At 36.0% G+C, this 20,545-nt stretch overlaps 1 long non-coding RNA gene across 1 annotated transcript; it reads right to left on the bottom strand.

The window, feature by feature from the left end:
* Positions 1-1,338: 1,338 nt before the first annotated feature.
* Positions 1,339-3,156, bottom strand: LOC145051550 (uncharacterized). Its single transcript, XR_013683696.1, has 3 exons — positions 2,825-3,156; positions 1,783-2,742; positions 1,339-1,574 (listed from the first exon to the last, which is right to left on the bottom strand). It is a non-coding gene; the product is annotated as an uncharacterized LOC145051550 (long non-coding RNA).
* Between the last annotated feature and the right edge of the window lie 17,389 nt (positions 3,157-20,545).

Below are 20,545 nucleotides of genomic sequence, written 5' to 3'. Positions count from 1 at the left end.
GGTGGTGGCAGCCACCTCCAGCCACCACTGACATGGTGGAAATGGGTGGTGATGTTTCCAACTTCAATTTAGTTTCTAGTGTAGGTTGGGGTGGTGTTATTGAAAGTTAAAAACCCTAAGTCCATCAGTTCACTTATAGCATTATACTTTCTTTTTGCACATAAAAGCATTCTACTTTGAGGTGGATTTGAAGTGGTGATTATCATTTTGACTCAAGACTATATGTCTACTGTTAAGCACTTATTTTTCCACGTTACAAGTTATTTTGGTTGTGGCTTAATGGGTTAAGAAGCCATATAACCCTAAATAATGAAAGCCGGAATTATTGCAAAATTGACCAATCTATGCCTTTCTTGTAAAAATCATAGAAAAATCATGGAACAATATTTTGAGTTGAAATCGGTGCCCTAGGTTTCACTTGAGTCTTCTTCATTTCTCTAGTTTTTCCCAAAAGCTAGAAATGCCTCTAACTAAGGTGAAAGCGACCATTTACCCTGGTTCGGAATGAGCTGCTATGCTAGGCAGATTTGTAAAATTCTCCATAAATTTTAGAAAAATCATATGAAGGCATGTGAGTAGTCCCCAAAAAGGTATTTACAGTAACTACCTTCAAGTAATACAATTTTCAAAATATGGAGGTTAAGGATGGCAACACAGGTCCCGTCATTTTGATGTAAAAATCTAAAATTTAACCCATAAGCCCTTTGTATATCACTACAAGAAAAAACCGAAATAACTAGGGAAAAATTCTGTAGTTAAAACATGATATTCCGTAGTTAAACACTATTAGAGACGGAATTTGCTACGGAACCATTCTATAGCAAAATTCTTCGTTAGTAAATTTTTGTTACGGAATCCGTAGGACCTTCGCAACGGAATTTGCAACAAACTTATTCCGTAGCAAAATAGCTATGAACTATACATGTAGCAATGTTGTAGCAAATTAACTACGATCCGATCCGTTGTTAATCCGTTGCAAATTAACTATAAACTAACCCTGTAGTTGATTTCCATAGAGAATCCACTACCAATAATAGCATAGCAAATATTCCGTCGTGAATTTACGACGGCATAATTCTGCATCAAATGCTTTGTAGTAAATTTACTAACGGTTTATTTTTGTAGCAAATTTACTACAATACACTTCTGTTGCAAATATTTCATAGTAAATTTATCACGACCTACTTTCGTTGTGGAAAAAATGTGACATAATAGATTCCATAGAAATTCAGCTACATAATACTACATAAACATATCTGTAGTAACTCATAAAAATATCAATAGCCAAAAATGGTGACATGATTAATTCAAATACATACAAAAATTTGTATGACTTAATTTTATTTCCAAAGCAAATTTATAATAAAATCAGAATTATGTAGATGCAATAACAATTTATCAAAAATATTGTAGAAATCCTATGTGAAATACTAACAAACATTTCTAAGTTACTGAAAATAATTTTTTCCGGTACAAAATATCACCGAAAAATAAAGGTTGCCACAAAAGAAGACCATTCTTTACGAATTTCATCAATATCAGCATCTGTGTATCCATCTTAGCCGACCGCCAACCTGAGAAAAAAATGTACTGCACTATAAAGAGGGAAGAGTATGTAAAATCATGGGATATATAGAAAAAAAATTTAAGCAATTTGACATCATATACTACCCATCAGTTTGAAAAATAAACATAAAATAGTCCTTTTTAATTCGTTATCTATTATACCATTGTCCTTTTAATTTGTATTCTATTATAGCATTATCCTTTACAAATTAATACCTGACTAATTTGGCTTGATTGTGCATAGCTTTCAGTAGTCTTCACATAAACATGAGCATCAATAAAAAAATTCCATTTCCTAACAAGAGATTTTAACTTGTCTGTAGTGGATTCCATTCCTTAAAAAATGAAAATCGAGTTTATATATATAATACATAATACTCAAAATAAGAAACGTCAAATAAATATACTATAAGGTTATAGAAACAATAACTATGCATGAGGTGTACATTTACCTTTAGATAATATGAAATCACCTAGCCACCTATTGCAGTCGACATAATTTTTATGGATTGAAGCAATTAATAAGAAGTGTTGACATCAGATTAAAAAAATGGACAAATGCCGATTTCACAATAGAAATTAATCAATAAAAAACAATTCACAGATATTACATTCAATAGGAAATACCAAACTGAAAAAGGGGTTGTTGTTGGAGGTAAGACTTAAGAGTAGCACTGACAACCATTAAAAAGATTGGATTATCAAAACATTGAAATAATAAACAACATAAAGCAAGAAGCAAAATAGGCTTTGGTTGTTCCATTGGGTAGCACAACCTCAAAAACTCTCAATTCAGTGTCATTTGCTGCTGCTATCTTCATGGCTCAACAGTCAAACACAATCATCACAATCACCACCACATTAACACGGTATGTGTATGAGTATCATTAACATTACCTTTTCAAACTTCCCCACGAGCCTCATGTCCTGTTCCTGGCCTTCAGGATTCTGAGCCATGGAATGCACCCTAGCCAATGCCTTTTCCACTCCAACATATTTATGTTTCCGACCTATTCTCAGGAAATCATATTCCGATTCCGGAGCTCTCAATTCCGGACGGAATCCACGCAACCTACGACTCTTTCGTCTACATCTGAGTATCGCTTTCTCCACTATCCCAACAGACCACACCATTTTTTTATAATGCTTTTGAACTTTATGCCCACGAAAATATGCCTACAAAATAGATTCCCACTTAAATTAACAACATCAAAAAACTAACACCAGTTTACCTGAATCTTGACAACACGATCATGACCTATTCTCAGGAAATCAAAACCTGCCATAAAGTGAAGCCCAATGGAGGGCATTCCGGCTACATGAATCTCTAAAATTAGGGCTGACACCGACGGTGACTGGACTAGAGGAAGCGGAAGGTGTGCACGTCGGTAGAAGATACTTGAGGCGGAGGTCTAGAAGTATACGATGTTGTTGGTTGTGAGCGGTCGGAATTAGAGGCTTGATGGCGGAAGGAATCGATCGGATGTAGTGAGAGGCTTCATGGTTGAAGAAATCGATCGATTGAGAGATGGAGAAATAATGTAAGTAGAGTCAATCGATTGTGATTGTGAGGAACCGCCGTTTTAGGTTTAGTGGTGTTAGGTTTGTTTTTTATTTTTGATCGTGGGAGATAGTGAAACTTTTTCCAGGATAGTAATTAAGAGTCTTTTTTCTAAAACATTTTAAATTAGATTTATATTTAAAATAATATAAAATTATTAAAAAAATTATATTATATTTTATATTAATCATATTTATCAAATAACTTATAAAAATCATTTTAAAATTATATAAAAAATAATATCATTATCACAAAAATGAATATGATACTTCTTGTAAAAGCGTATAACTATCAATTTGTGGTGAAAGTTTAAATATATCTAAAACAATTATCACATTTAACCTTAACAATAACTATTTAAATAAACTCAAAATATATTAAGTTAAACTTAGAATAAACTCAAAGTATATGGGGGTGAGAGTTGTTACAAATATGGTTTAGTGGCACTTGGAAATCTGAGAATCGTGATAATCACTTTCTCAACAGTAAAAACTGTCATAAATCCGGGTTTTGTATAAAGATTAATTCAAAGTCAAAACCGGGTCAAATATTCAAAATTTGGATTTTCGACCCCAGCCAGGCTCTCTGCCCCTTGGACCCCACTCCCAGGGGCGCTGCCCCCGGACCCCTGTTCGTTCAGGGGCTTCGCCCCTAAATGACAGTATACTTTAATACTTGATCAAACTTAAACAAATGTGTACTCCACACATTCCTTACTTGTTTAATATTTATCAAGATCATTTTTAGTCAACAAAGTAATCCCTATTACACTTAAATAAACATTGATGATAACAAATCACCAACAAGAGTGGGAGTATGGATGTGGATGTAGAGGTGGGTGGGATGAGTGTGGGTGCAGGGTAGAGTTGGTTGGATGGGTGAATGGGTGTGGGGTGGGGTAGCGACAATGTTGGCTTGTGGATTAAGGTTTAGCGCTTAGGGCTTATGGCTTATGGCGTAGTGCTTAAGGCTTATGGCTTAGGGTTAAGGATTAGGGATCATGTCTTAGGGCTTACAACATAGAGCTTAGCTAGGTCTTAAGGCTTAGGGATTAGGGCTTATGACTTATGACTTATGCCTCTTAACTTATAGTTTAGAGCTTAGGGCTTAAGGTTAATGATGTATGGCTTATGAGGTTCATTCGGGGGCCAATACGCATCAAGAAGGACCACAATCGAACTAACAGGATGGGAACCCCCCCCCCACCCACCACAAGCACCAAAAACTTGTTTTCTTATAAGGTTTTGGCGGTCTAAGTCGTGAATTCGTGAGGATTATGAGTCGTAAAATACTTTATTTAAATAACATACCGGAAATGAGGCGTTATAGTCTAAAATGTATTTTACTTTATATTGGTTATTTAATACTTTATTTAATGTATAAAATATAAAAAAATAATTTTTAATTAAGTAATTAGTTAATGCAATTCGAAATTTCGGTTTTAAGGGTTTAAACTTTACTTAAGAAACCCCCAAACACTTAAAATTGCATACTAGAAAATTCTATTGTATAATATTTACAGTTTTTATATTATAGTATAATAGCTATGACCTATGATCTTGTAGCAAACTCTGTAGTGACATAGCTACGGATTTTGACTCCGTAACAAATGTCGTCGCAAGCTAGCTAAGGACTTAGATGCGGTAGCAAATTTTGTAGCAAAATAGCTACAAATTTTGATTCCGTAAAAATTTATGTAGCAAAGTAACTACAAACTTTAATCTGTAGCAACAATCGTAGCAAAATACCTACGCCTTATAATTCTGTAGCAAATTTTGTAGCATGATAACTACGAACTCCGATTGCGTAGCAAAATTCTGTAGTTATTCAAATATTAGCTATAGAATGCAATTTTGTAGCTAATTTCGTAGCAAATATACCTACGTCTAACTAGTTTTTAGTATATTCCATAGTAGAATAACTATGGTTTTTAATTCTGTAGCAAAATTCTGTAGTTATTCAAATATTACCTACGGAATGTAATTCTGTAGCAAGTTCCATAGCAAAATAGCTATGACAAGCCATTCTGTAGCATAATCCGTAGTAGAATAACTACGGATTTTACTTTCGTAGCAAATTTCCGTAGTTATTTCAACTTTTTCTTGTAGTGTATTTGGGGTATCGAAGTAGTCATAACTTAACTCTATTTGCTATTATTAGGAAAGTTGAAGGTTGACCTGGTGTAAGGGGGTCGTGGGCTACTTTGTAGGGTGCCTTTGCTGTTGGAGGTGAGTTCCTTACTTCATAACTTTAGGGTGTTATATGTCTACTATTAGGTCAGTTACGACTAGGAATTTTGTAATTGATAGTTGATTTTATGTTTGTTTTTTTGATTTATATGTGATTTTAATTAATGTTTTATGGATTATAATTGATGTGTTTGGGGCCGAAGGATGAAAAGCCAAGTCGGGTAACTGAAGGCCTTGTGCCAAGTTATACTGACTGAAGGCCATTGTGCCAAGTCAGAGGGACTGGAGGCGGAAACGCCAAGTCCATGGACCGAAGGCAGAAATGAAAAGTCCTTATTTGGGTGTTGTTTAGGATGTGTTCCTGAATAGGCACGAGTTGTATAATTTTGATGTTTATGTTATATGTATGCTTGTATGATTGATGATGGCATGATAACTAGGAGTTGGGTATAATGATTCTATTGCTATGATCTATTGGAATTCACTAAGCTTTGTGCTTACTCTTTCATTTATAAATTATTGTTACAAGTACATCTGGTATGAATAAGGTTAAGGGTTTAGCTTGATTGTGCACTGGCATGGTTGAAGATTGGGTCCATGTCACAAACGTTTGATATGGATTTTTGACTATTATTATTCCACTATCGATTGAGTTATAAATGAATTTGTTTTATTAAATGTATGGTTTGAAATATTATTAAAAGTATGATTTAAAATGTTATTTTTTAGTACTTGGAGTTTAACGGTTATGGTTAAGAATGGATTTAATGGGAATATGTAATAAATATAAATGTTTTAAAAAGTTAAAATTTATTTGAAATGTTGGGACATTACAAGTTGGTATCACAGCACAGATTGAACGAATTAGAGACATCCTAATGTGTTTGAACTCAAGTATGCAACTTGGAAATGTTTTCTTAAAGGCATTTAAAAGAAAAAAATGGACATTTTTGGTGACAAGGATCGAGGACGCAGTGTGTACGCCAAAGATGAAGAAAAGGATTTAATTATTTGATGTGAACTACTACTTTCTAGGATACAAGATTTATGTGCACTAGATAACCTATTACCTACATGCCATATTGAACACCTAATGTATGCCACTTGGAATTTATGTTAACACTGATAGGTTGTTAAGTGAATGCTTTAGGTTGTATGTAATATGATCTAAATAGACTTAGAATGCATGATTTAGGCTAGCGCCCAACTCTTGTTTGATTCCAACTTTTTGGTGTAAAATTCAATATTTGAATGACTATCTGACTTCACATTATGTATGACAATGCATTCACGAGATGACACGTCAGGGTCGGAGGAGCTTCCTTGTGGATTAGAGTGTAGGAATGAAAAATGCAACCATTACAATAGGGAAGAAAATAAATTGCTAGTGTAGAAAGTATACATGATAGAAATTGACGGAAATGAGGAAATTGGATAGACCAAAATGGATTACGGAATGAACATGCATAGGTGTGAAAGATAGTAGTAGAGTTCCTATTATATGAAGTACAAGATCAACATTCGGGTTGGGAGAAGTCATGAAAAGTCCAAGGAGCTTAGAGTGGTAATAATGTTATGATTATTTAATTAATAAACTATAGTAATCTTAAGTTTTTCAATTTGATTGAGAATGGTGATCACGAGATCCATATGATGAGATCTGTTACTGTACTAATTGCCAGTGAGATACTTAAGATAATTATGATAGTGGTGTTGTATGCAATTGGGAATGATGATCAAGGATAACAAGGAGTGACTACTTAGAGGACAATGTAAGAATAACACTTTGAATACGTGGTGATGATTTATGTTTATATTAATGGTGACTATGCGACTTAGATCAGAGAGTTCGAGGATTTAATCAGACAATGCATCACTAAATGATTGAATTGTTGTTAAAGTCTCGTAGACCTTACTAGAGGAGTTCCCTAGTGTCAATAAGCGGATTGATGATAAGCTGATAAGTAGCTATGATTGGTCGGTATTCTTGTTCAATGAGCGATTTACCGTTATGCATGCTACTAATAAGAGTGATGAGGTGACTCGAAAAGAGAGACCTTAGCTTGGAGACGCGGTTAGGAAAGAGGATGTGGGTGCAGGGCCTGACTCTATTGAAAAGTATCCAAAAGTTTGACATTATTGTGTCAAGAACTAGGGGTCAAAAGAATCGCGACATTTGTGTTAATATTAGAATACTCTCGTGTCCCTACGCCGCAAATTTAAATGTGGCAGGTACGAACGGAAGGGTCATGCTCATCAGGGCTTTTCATTGGAGGTGGAGTTATGTCTTGGTTAGATTAGGGCCAAATACGGGTGTTTAACATTAGGAGTGGCACTGGTACCGGTACCCGCAGTTTGCAAGAAATGAGGATTATGTGTTCTTCGTGCTGTAAGTTGTTATTATATCCTCGCTATTATTGATAGCTTTTGATACAAAATATAAGTTTGTTTTTCACAAAAACCACAACGGAAGACTTATAAAAATAACAAGTTTATTTTTAGTTTCTAACAAAAACAAACCGTCAAGGATCCATTTATAGAGGTTAGAATGAAATAAAAATAACCAATGAGTTTTTAGAATGACAACCTTTGACGAATTTGAACCCACCTGGTTTTCGGGGTGTTGATGAAAATAGCAAAAATTCAAGAGTATAATTTCTATATGTGTATCCACCATCAAGAGTAAGAAACTTGGAATGCTAGTTCCTTCTTGTATTATTGAGTATCGTAACTCTTTAAGTGCCTTACTCAAATAAGCACTAAAGGAGACAACTCAATGAAGCTTTTAAACCACCAAACTAACTTTAAAAGAGAGAGAGATGAAGGAGAAAAAAGACAAGTTTCAGCCATGTCTTTTAAGAGAGGGATTAAGACCAAAAACTAGCCAAAAAACAAGCAAGATACATCCTTTATATATCCCATGCAAAGTAAGGGCCTTATGATAAAGTACTCTAAAGTATTTGTAGACTTTAGAAGCATGGGGAGACAAAGCATGGAGGTTGATAAAAAAAATCTCCATATTTGCATAATAAATTAGGCCATACCTTTAATTATAAGAAAGATTCTTCAATTTTATAAACTTAAAATTTATCAAATATAAACTTTATTTTTAGGTAAAAGACAAAAGAATCCAACTAGTCCAAAAGGTTATGCATGACTTATTAATTCATACTATATGAAATAACAACTAGTTATACTCTCTTATAATTATTATTTGCACAAAACAATAATTATTCCCTAATTAAATACAAGAATTGATATTATTTATTAATAATCATATTAATAATAAATATACAAAACGTGCAAACTTGATAAACGTGTGACCTTATAGGATCATATATTATTAGCAATGTCACTCAATAATGATTATTGGGTATATAAATTCAACAATCTCCTACTTGCACAAAATTAATTACTGACTGACATAGACAGTAGTTGACATGTAGCAATGGGCTACTGCCCCTAACAGCATATGAAGGGCGCCATCTCATCAACGGCCAAGTCCAAGAGCTCTAAGCTACAATTGTTACTAAACGTGTGGTATTAATTATTCCTTTGTCTCAAACATCATGTTGAACATGAGATGTGGATCACCATCAATCTCATTTAGTGTTCAACTTTTAGTAAGGTCTTAGATGTCTAAATCTCAATGAATAAGAAGGACAAATCCCATCTTGACTACATTTGCCCATCAATGTAGTTCATTTCATACCCAACGATTGCCCTTATGACTTCCTTTTATGGAACAACATTAAACCATGTCAAAGCAAAACAATCCCTTTCACTTCAAGTCCAAAATATATATCTTAGGTCTAAGAATACAAAGATACAACCTTGATCAAAACATCACTTTTGAGTACGATCGATAAAGTGATTTTGATGTCGGTCAAGTCCAATATTATTCTCCTAATCAAGTACCTATGAAGTTGGTAGCAACTCTTGTTATTTTCATCTCCCTGAAAATCAACCAATCCAGTCATCTTAGTCTTACCTCATAGATGCTCTCACAACTATGAACGATTATGGATATTAATAATAACCTAGTTATTCAAGGATTTAAACATGCTAATATAGAACACGAAGATTATTTAATGAAAGACTCATATCCAACATCTCAACTCATTACAATATATGCTGCTTTTAGTGTTCTAATATCTAAATACTAAATTGCAATCAAATACATCTACTTATATCAACAAGGCCCTATAGTACTAGATGGACTTTCATGCTTTAGCTACTAAAGGATTTGAAAAACCTAATTTGTATAAACTTTGCGAATACAAACATTTTCACTTTTATATATATATAACTCATATATAGAGAAAACTATTGAGAATGTATTAGATGTTTAAACATGACTTAGATACCAATACTAGCATAATGGGATTACTCACAGTACTAATGAACTATTCATTAAGCATCTTTGTATGTGGATATCCAAACCACAATGCACTTCAACTCTTATGTGTAATTGTAATTAAACTCTACATGGAATCACTTCGTATGTAACTTTATTTTCATTAATATCAGGACACGCCCGATTGCGATTAAGAGTCATCTCAATCTATTTGGAAGTTCAACACATGTGTAACATCCTTAAACATAGCTTTCTTTCAAATACTCCTCATATTAGGAATATTTCTTTAGTTCTCGCAAGTACTTTAGAATTATGACATATATCATTAATCCAATTGCAGTAGCATATGGAATACAATCATATTATATTGTTTAAAAACATTTGTACTTGGATTTTGCTCAAAATCATGTCATGTAGTATTCGACAAAATAACTCTCTTACAGTTTTTAACACCCGTAGATTTGGGCTAGCCAATTACGATATAATAAACGTTTAAAATGATTTTTTGATAGAAGATTATCTATGATAAATAATCTTAACCATAGTAATAGTTACGGTCAACAATTGTAACCTATTTGACGTAATAAAGAAGAATTATATGAATATTATGTGTTTCATGATTATTATAATATAATAACATAGGAAAAATCATCCAAATCGCCTGTAAATCGTAAAAATAAGTGCGTCGAAACATATATAAGATTTTTATATAAATTTTGTAGAAATCCGACTCCGTATGAATTAGATATGATTGACATTTAGCAACATGGTTGACTTTTAGCTAAAGCCAACAAAACGAAAATCATAGTACTCTTTAAAATAAGAATTTTGAGAAAAAGAATCCAAAAAAAAAAGTCTGTACGAGGGAGTTATGATTTTAGCAAAATCATTTAATTTTATAAAAATATGGACGAAAAAGTAAACTCCAAATTAGCCGACGGACTCTAAACAAAAGTTGTAGATCTCGTCAACATCTATGCATGGATATAAAAAACGTCAAAAACGGAGTTCGTATGAATAAGTTATAATTTATAATAGCATATTTACGTATTAAAATAAAATATAAATCATATATACGAATATATATATATATATATATATATATATATATATATATATATATATATATATATATATATATATATATCGACGGCGCGGTCGTTATAAGACTAGTGTTAAATACTTTCGACATTAGTTTGGTATAAATATCGTTAAATCTATTTAAAATAGTATTATAAATGGTGTTTAGTCGTTTAAATAACTATAAGTTCATTTAACTAACTATAGATGGTGTTTTTTGAAAATTCAATTACTATAAATAAGAGGCTCTAGGCTCTCATATTGTTTGCACCATTGTCTTGATTCAAGATTCTTTCTCTTCTTATCCCCGAACATTTCGATCCCTCGTGATTCGACTTCTCTTTCTGTAGTTTTAGTAGAGTAAGGTGAGTGCTGAAGCAATACAAGAATATTTTTAGAAAAAAAGATTCAACGACGAATTTCTGACCATGGAGTTCTAAATTTTCGCTAGAAACACTGTAAGTCGGGGAACACATATTACGCTTTAAGTATAACTTATGTTTAAGTTCATTTTCGTTATTATGAACCTATAAAAAAGATTTATCAGTGAGTCAAAGTCGTTATATTAATAGATCTACTTACGGGAGAGGTGTCTAAGATTGGTCATGTTAGCTTGGTTGTAGGATTTCAGAAAAGCTATATGCCAAAATGGTCATGCCTCCCAACTGTCCTGCCTAGTTGTTCCTTACTTGATAGATCTTGAAGTAGACTTTGAGTTAATGATTACTCTAGACTAATAATTAGTCGCAATAAATATTTGATTAAAACTTAGCGATACTGATACTAGGTTACGTCAAAGAAAAAGACAATTATTAGAAGCAAAGTGTTGTTAAAATTTCAAATCGTTAAGTGAGTGCATAGTTACTTTCATCTTACACATAAATATTAAGTATTTAATATTAACACATGTTATATGTGTGGTGTTCCTAATATCTATGCTAGATGAACGATTTATATATGTTTTACATTATTTAAACTGTATATGTATTTTTATACCTATAAATATATGGGGTAAAGATGGGTAGATGAATGATGAGAGATGAAAGATGATAGAGATGATAAGAGGTGAAAGATGATGAGAAGCCTTGACTTTAAAGATGATCCAATCATCTAGCAGAGTATAGATGATGCCACAGACTATACTAGACAGTCTAGTGGAATGCTAGCAGGCTCGCAACCAATAGGTTTTTGTGAACGACGTGTTCACCAGATGTACTCTATAAACACTGGCAGCTATAGACTTAGTGCCTAACAAATGAACATTGGCAGTTGTGCCTAATAGATAACATTGGTAGCTATGGACTCAGTGCATGGTTGATAAACACTGGCAACGATGGACTTCATGTCTATTCCTTAGGACAATCCTTAGTAATAAATAAATGTAGAATAGATGATTCATGTGGTAGATCCTTAAGAATAAAGAAGATAATGGAGATGGGAAATTTGGTTAATTGTTTAATAATTAAACATAATAATTATATAATTGTGGGTTGAATACCCTATGTACTCACCAGGTTTGCCAACCTGACCCACTAAGTTTATTGTATCACAGGTAGCATTACGAAAGACACATTATGCTACTCCTGCTACAACTCCTGCTGCAGTCCGCGTTACTCCAAAGAACCCCATTTGCTATGTTGGAAAACTACCTTTGTGCAACAAGTGCAATTACCATCATCAGGGACAGTGCTGAGAGATGTCATGCACCAGCTGTGGAAGAAGGGACACACAACTCGATTCTATAAAGGATCAGTCCAACTAACCAATCAGGCTCCTGGAGCGGGTGCTAGTCAAGCCTGTTATGGTTGTGGAGAGGTTGGGCACTTCAAGAGAGATTGTCCCAAGGCAAAATTAGGTGGCAATACAGGAAGGGTGCTGGCAATGGGCCAGGATGAAGCGGTCGCTATTCCTACCGTTGTTACGGGTACGTTCCTCCTTGACAACTCTTACACATGCATTCTTTTCGATTATGGTGCGGAGAGGAGTTTTGCTACTCATTCATTCAAACATCTAATCAAATGTAAATCCAACCTTTAACCGAAACATTCACCGCCGAGACGGCTAACGGAAAGAAAGAGAGCACTAGCGACATGTTCATAGGATATACCCTTAACCTAAACGACCATTCGTTTTCAATTAACCTCATGCCCATTTCCATAAAAATCTTTGATGTCATCATTGGCATGGATTGGTTGAGCCCCAATCGTGCATATATTCTTTGTTATGAAAAAGTCATTCGTCTTAATTTTCCATCCGGTGAAACCCTCATGATCTATGGCGATAAACTCAATTCGAACCTTCGTATCATTTCATGCATCAAAGCCCAAAAGTATTTGAGAAAGGAATGCCATGCGTTCCTAGCTCATGTTGTTAATGAGAAACAGGAAGCTAAAGACCTCGAGAGCATGCCCGAAGTCTACAACTTTCCTGAAGTTTTCCCTAAAGATCTTCCCGGAATCCCTCCCGAGTGCCAAGTTGAGTTTCGTATCGACTTAATCCCCGGAGCTACCCTGTAGCTATGTCCCCTTATCGTTTAGCACCAGCTGAAATGCAAGAATTATCTAGCCAGCTCAATGAGCTACTCAACAAAGGATTCATCAGACTGAGTTTCTCACCTTGGGGAGCCCCGATTCTATTCGTGAAAAAGAAGGATGGATCCTTTTGGATGTGCATAGATTATCGTGAACTGAACAAGCTTACCGTCAACAACCGTTATCCCTACCCAGAATCGACGGCCTATTCGATCAACTTCAATGAGCAAGTTACTTCTTGAAAATAGACCTGAGATCAGGGTACCATTAGCTACGAGTCCACGAGCCTGATGTTCCAAAAACCGCATTTTGGACTCGGTACGGTCACTACAAGTTTTTAGTAATGCCCGTTGGGCTAACCAATGCACCCACGGTATTCATGGATCTAGTGAATCGGGTGTGCCGCCCTTTCCTAGACTAGTTTGTGATAGTATTCATTGATGATATACTTGTCTACTCTCAGAATGAAGAGGATCACAAACAACACTTAAGGTTAGTTTTAGAGACATTAAGGGCGGAGAAGCTATATACAAAATTTACGAAGTGTGAATTTTGGATCAGGAAGGTAACGTTCCTCGGTCACATGGTTGGCGAGGAAGGCATACACGTGGACCCATCCAAAATTAAAGCAATTGAGAATTGGTCAGCATGAAAAACACCCACAAAAATCCGTCAATTCCTGGGTCTCGCTGGATATTATCGAAGGTCTATCCAGAACATCTCTCGAATCGCCAAGCCTCTAACCACCCTGACTCAGAAAGGTGTACCTTTTTGCTGGGGAGAAAAGCAAGACACTACGTTTCAAACCCTAAAGCATGCCCTATGCAGCGCGCCTGTCTTGTCTCCGCCTGAAGGGATAGAAGACTTCGTTGTCTACTGTAATGCATCCAGTCAGGGCTTAGGCTGTGTGCTTATGCAGCGAGGAAAGGTTATCGCCTATGCCTCGAGGCAGCTGAAAACACACGAGATCAATTACACAACCCATAATCTAGAGTTGGGAGCAGTACTCTTCACATTAAAGATCTGGAGACATTATCTCTACAGAACCAAGTGCACTGTCTTCACTGACCATAAGAGCCTACAACATATTTTCAATCAGAAAGAGTTGAACATGAGACAACGGCGATGGGTAGAACTACTCAACGATTATGAGTGCGAGATACGCTATCATCCAGGGCAAGGCCAATGTGGTAGCGGATGCCCTCATCCGAAAAAGAGTATTCAAGTTGTAGCGTGAAGGTAATGACAATGACGATCTACTCCCATTTATTCGCACAAATCAAAGAGGCTCAGTCGGAAGCCTTAAAACCGGAGAAAATATCGGATGAAGCCTTAAGGAGAATGGAAAAGAACTTGGAGATAAAGGGAGTCGGAGTTCACTATTTCATGAACCAGATCTGGACCCCAAAGTACGGTGGGTATAGGGAGATCGTCATGAATGAAGCTCACAAGACTAGATACTCCGTTCACCCAGGTTCAAATAAGATGTACCTAGATCTCAAGAAGTTATATTGGTTGCCAAACATGAAAGCAAATATCGCTGCCTTTGTGGGCAAGTGTCTGACTTGCGCTAAGGTGAAGGTTGAATATCAGAAGCCCTCAGGATTAGTCCAGCAGCCAGAAATACCTGAGTGGAAGTGGGAGAGGATTACTATGGATTTTATCACTAAATTGTCCAAATCTCCGAGTGGGTACGACACCATATGTGTAATCGTCGACCGATTGACCAAATCTGTCCACTTCCTGCCAATCAATGAAACATTCAAAATGGAAAGATTTGCATGAATTTACATTCAAGAGATACTTCGTCTGCATGGTGTGCCTGTGTCCATTATCTCTAATCGGGATAGAAGATTCACCTCGAGATTCTAGCAGTCACTGTAGAAGACTCTTGGAACTAAGCTGGATATGAGTACAACTTATCATCCACAAACCGACGGGCAGAGTGAGAGAACCATTCAAACCCTTGAAGACATGCTGAGAGCGTGCGTTATCGGTTTCTGCAAGTCATAGGACACCCATATGCCCTTAGTTGAGTTTTCCTACAACAACAGCTACCATACCAGTATCAAGGTTGCGCTGTTCGAAGCCCTCTATGGCCGTAAGTGTAGATCCCCTCTATGTTGGGCTGAGGTGGGGGACACGCAACTAGCTAAGGGTCAAGTCCCTGATAGCACTCTCATCAGCCCAGAAATCATTCGAGAAACCACCGAAAAGATCGTACAGATACGAGAACGATTGAAAGCCTCCAGAGATAGACAAAAGTGCTACGCTGATAGAACACGAAAACCATTGGAGTTCCAGGTTAGTGACCGTGTTATGTTGAAGGTCTCGCCCTGGAAAGGAATGATACACTTTTGTTAGCGTGGAAAGTTGAATCCAAGATACATTGGGCCATTCGAGATCCTCGCTAGGATCAACCCCGTAGCATACAAACTCTGGTTACCCCATGAACTTAGTAACATTCATCCCGTCTTCCATGTGTCAAATCTTAAGAAGTGTTTATCTGATGAAACACTTGTGATCCCTATTGACGAGATCGAGATCAACGAGAACCTCAATTTTGTGGAAGAACCAGTCGAAATAATGGATAAGGAAGTCATGCCGACGAAACAAAGTCGCATCCCAATAGTGAAGGCTCGCTAGAATGCCAAGCGGGGACCCGAATTCACTTGGGAGCGCGAGGACCAGATGAAACAGAAATATCCGCATCTTTTCCCTAGTCCGTAATTGTATGAATTTAGAATTTTGGGACGAAATTCCCATTAATGGGGGAATGACGTGACACCCTAGAACTTCTACCTTGTTCAACTATTCAATACTATCAATGTTAAACTCGTTTTAGCTATCTTTTAACATTGTTTTAAGCCTATTTGGATGGTCTAAAGCATGGGTTTAAGATTTAGGGTTGCAAAAGGCCAAACACTCCATCAAGAGGATTGTGTGGCCGCAAACCCGAGTGTGTGGCCGCACACATGAGTGTGTGGCCGCACACCCAAGTGTGTGGCCGCAAACCCATTATCTATATATAGATAAGGCTTATTTTCACTTCATTTCCCCTCTTTTTAACCACACACCTCTCTCTCTCTCTATACTTTTATCACCCGCAAACACTTCTAAGGCTTCAAAAACGTAAGTATTCCTTCCTTTTAGCATGCTATACTTGAAAGACTTCTTGATTTGAGCCTTTATTCACCTTAAAGTTGATCGCACACTCCTTTGTGTGTCCTTCCACTCCCTTCATACAATCATATGTGATTGTAACACTTGTCCCAAGTCTTTCCTAGTCCCGTAGGGTGTCACTTATCATGATTAGTTGTATTATACACTAATTATGTCCATACATGTATCGTTATATGTTATATAGGGTCCGTTTGTGCTCGAGGCTTCACTCGACACTCAACATCCCTAACGATCTTACATTCGAATCGCACGTCAAACGGTGAGTTCATACCCCTATGTTTTTCCGAGTTTTTCATGTTTTCAGGGGGCGGGGGGGGGGGGGGGGGGGGAATACAAGCAAAAGTACAACAAAACTTGTGCGCAAAGTATATTATTTTTTTTAAGATAATTATATTTTCATAATGCTTTTCACACGAAAACTGTTTTACCAAACGATTAAGAAATCAACTCGTAGAAACATTTTTCAAAACTAGAGCAATGAACTTGTGAATCATGTAGCAAAATGTATCATTTTATAAAGGATTCATGTTAATCACAAAAGAATTTTCTATATTATTACTTGTAAACCATTATATATATATATATATATATATATATATATATATATATATATATATATATATATGAAAAGGTTTACATTGTCATAATACAAAGTTTTGTTCTTATCAAAAATAAAATAGAAAGACGTGATTCTAGCGCGCCGACTTCTCCAAAAGTCCTGGAAATACCTGTCTACTAATTCCCTGAGAATACAAGCAGTTTTGAAAGAATATAAGCATAAAGCTGGTGAGTTAATAAGCATTTAGTTTTGCTGGAAAAATGTCTCTTTGATCTTTTTGAAAAGTGTTACTCAAGAAAATCCTATATTTTCTTATGAAAAGCGTGTTTGAAAGCCCATTCCTTCCATGACTTCCAGATTCGTACAAGGTATGTACAATCCAAGGGGTCATGGAATGAATATGAATATACGTTAGTTGCACGATAAACAATTTGTTTATGAAAAGCTGAGTTATCCCGGGAAAAGCCTATATTTTCCCTAAAAGTTGATGGTTGGTTATCCGTTCTAGACTGAGGTGTACAAGTATCTTCCATACTTATATCGATAAATGTAGTTTTCGTTTAAAAACCCTGGTTACTCCCTGTGAGGTATATTAGCCTTTTTACGTAAATAAAACAAATAAAAGAAAACGTGATGAACTAAATCCTGAAGGTACTATTAATACCCTCCAATAATCAAATCGGTTATTTCTACGAGATTTGTTCACTTGATTCATTATTACAAAAAGTAAATTTCTGCTATCTAGGTTGCGAATTTCATAACCATAACTGACGGGATACGGCCCACAACGGCCGATATCCTTTATGACTTTGTCACCTGTAGACCTGCCGGTCCGACTGTCGCTAGCAGCCAGGTGCGAGGTTGTCAATCCCGTATAGATCTATACACAACATTCACACTCTCCCTACAAGAGATTCTTGTCACAAGTGCTAGTCCTACACTCTGTTTCTTGTGGTGAGTGTTACCAAGGACGTGTCTCCAACTTAGACTAACAAATTTACAAGTAATAATATAGCAAAATCCTTTTGTGATTAACATGAATCCTTTATAAAATGATACATTTTGCTACATGATTCTTAAGTTCATTTCTCTAGTTGTGAGAACTATTTGTACGATTTGATTTGTTAATCGTTTGGTAAAATTGCTTTCCGTGTTAAAAGCATTCTGAAAATATAATTTTCTTAAACAAAATAATATACTTTGCGCACAATTTTCCTTGTACTTTTGCTTGTATCCCCCCCTGAAAACATGAAACACTCAGAAAAATGTAGGAGTATGAACTCCATTTGACGTGCGATTCGAATGTAAGATCGTTAGGGATGTTGAGTGTCAAGTGCAACCTCGAGCATAAACGGGCCCGATTTAACATATAACGATACATGTATGGACGTAATTAGTGTATAATACAACTAATCGTGATAAGTGACACCCTAAGGGACTAGGAAACACTTGGGACAAGTGTTACAATCACATAAGATTGTATGAAGGGAGTGTAAGGCCACACAAAGGAGTGTGCGGTCAACTTTAAGGTGAATCAAGGCTGAAATCAAGAAGTCATTCAAGTATAGCAAGCTAAAAGGATGGAATACTTACGTTTTTGAAGCCTTAGACGTGTTTGTGGATGATAAAAGTAGAGAGAGAGGGAGGTTTGTGTGGTTGAGAAGAGGGGAAATGAAGTGAAAATGAGCCTCATCTATATATAGATAATCGGTGTGCAGCCACGCACTCGGGTGTGCGGCCCCACACGCGGGTGTGCGGCCACACACTCATGTGTGCGGCCACACACTCGGGTGTGCGGCCATACACTCATGTGTGTGGCCACACACTTGTGTTGATGGAGTGTTTGGCCTTTTTGCCACCCTAAATCTTAAACCAACCCATCCCTAATTCAAAATTTGGTTGTACAAGGCTTTAGATCATCCAAACAGGCTCAAAACAATGCTAAAAGATAGCTGAAACGAGTTTAACGTTAATAGTATTGAATAGTTGAACAAAGTAGAAGTTCCGGGGTGTCACGCCTCAAGATCCTATAAAAAGGATTGTTCTTGAAGTCTAACTTGGACTGCCAAAAGTATAGGGGTTATGGTGGAGTCAAGTGGTGTGAGAAGTGTAAGAAGAAGCACTATGGGAGATGCGACAGAGAAGTGACTTGTTATAAATGTGGGAGGATCGATCTCTCTTCCAAGGATTATATGTTTAATGATAAGGTACGCTACGGATGTGGAGACAAGGGGAACATGTCAAATGTTTGCCCAAAAAAAATGATGCAACAAGACCGAATGCGACGTTTAATCCAACGACTAGAGCATTCCATATGGTCCTCAATGAAGATGATGATGATGCGAAGGATCAGGAGTAAGGATATATATATATATATATATATATATATATATATATATATATATATATATATATAAAGAGCGAGATATATAGTAGTCTTATGGATGGTATCATGTGGTGTAGCCTATTATAAGAGTCCTAGTGTAGGGTGAACTTGAATATCTATGTTATCATTTGAAGAAATAATATAAACATTGGTTATGTTATCTGATGTGTTAAATTATTATGTGATTTTTCTTTTGTGGTGACTTGGAGAACTGAGGCGCAATACTTAGGACGAGTATGAGTAAGTGTGAAAGGTAGTAGAGTCCTAACTACCGAAAGCACAGGACTCACACTTGGATTAGGGAATGTCACAAGGTTAACAAGGCACTAGTAATTGATTCCATTTTGTTCATGTATGTCGTTACGATCGTTTCGGTAATGACTAAGAAGATGATTTTTATTACAACCCTAGTAGTCATATCAAATCGAGTTCGAATTAGAAAAGGTATGTTATGTGGTTCAGAGAACCAAGTTCAACGTAGCATTCGACTTAAATCCGAAGATTGAAGTAAAAGATAATCGAAGCGATCAATAGAAGTATCATGATCGTCGTTAAAGTAAGAATTTTGTAGTTGGAAGTGCTTCATGCTAGAATGTGATTATATCACATTAGAAAATGAAGTAGGGTATCTTCCATTATGGAATCTGACTAAAAAATACCTGAGCCTAAGCGTTGCATCATACGATGAGAGGTCATTAGAACATGGCTCATCGGGTTGTTACGATAATCGAAGTAAAGACCTTATCTTAAGTTAAGTATGTTTCAGAAGAAGCAAGAGTCTCCAATAAGGACCGAGTTTGTAAGTCGAAGGTTACAATGGAAAGCCCAACGTAGGATAAAGAGCGGGTGCAAGATCGTAGACCACCAGCAGTCAAGGAGCCCTAGAGTTAGTTGCTCATTTGAAAGGACATAAGAGATACAGTTACCACCTAAGATGGAAATGAAACGTACGGTGTCATTATACAAGTCCTGTTTTTTTGTTATTCCGGGACGTAATCATCCTAAGGGGAGATAATTGTAACACCCGCAGATTTGAGCAAGTCAATTAAGATATAATAATCATTAAAAATGATTTTTTTTTTCGATAGAAGATTATCTAGGATAAATAATCTTAACCAAAGTAATAGTTAGGG

The sequence above is a fragment of the Lactuca serriola genome, chromosome 5 (assembly GCF_051521515.1).
Source record: "Lactuca serriola cultivar US96UC23 chromosome 5, Lser_US96UC23_V15, whole genome shotgun sequence".
Classification (NCBI taxonomy): domain Eukaryota; kingdom Viridiplantae; phylum Streptophyta; class Magnoliopsida; order Asterales; family Asteraceae; genus Lactuca; species Lactuca serriola.
This window is presented reverse-complemented; position numbering and strand designations above follow the sequence as displayed.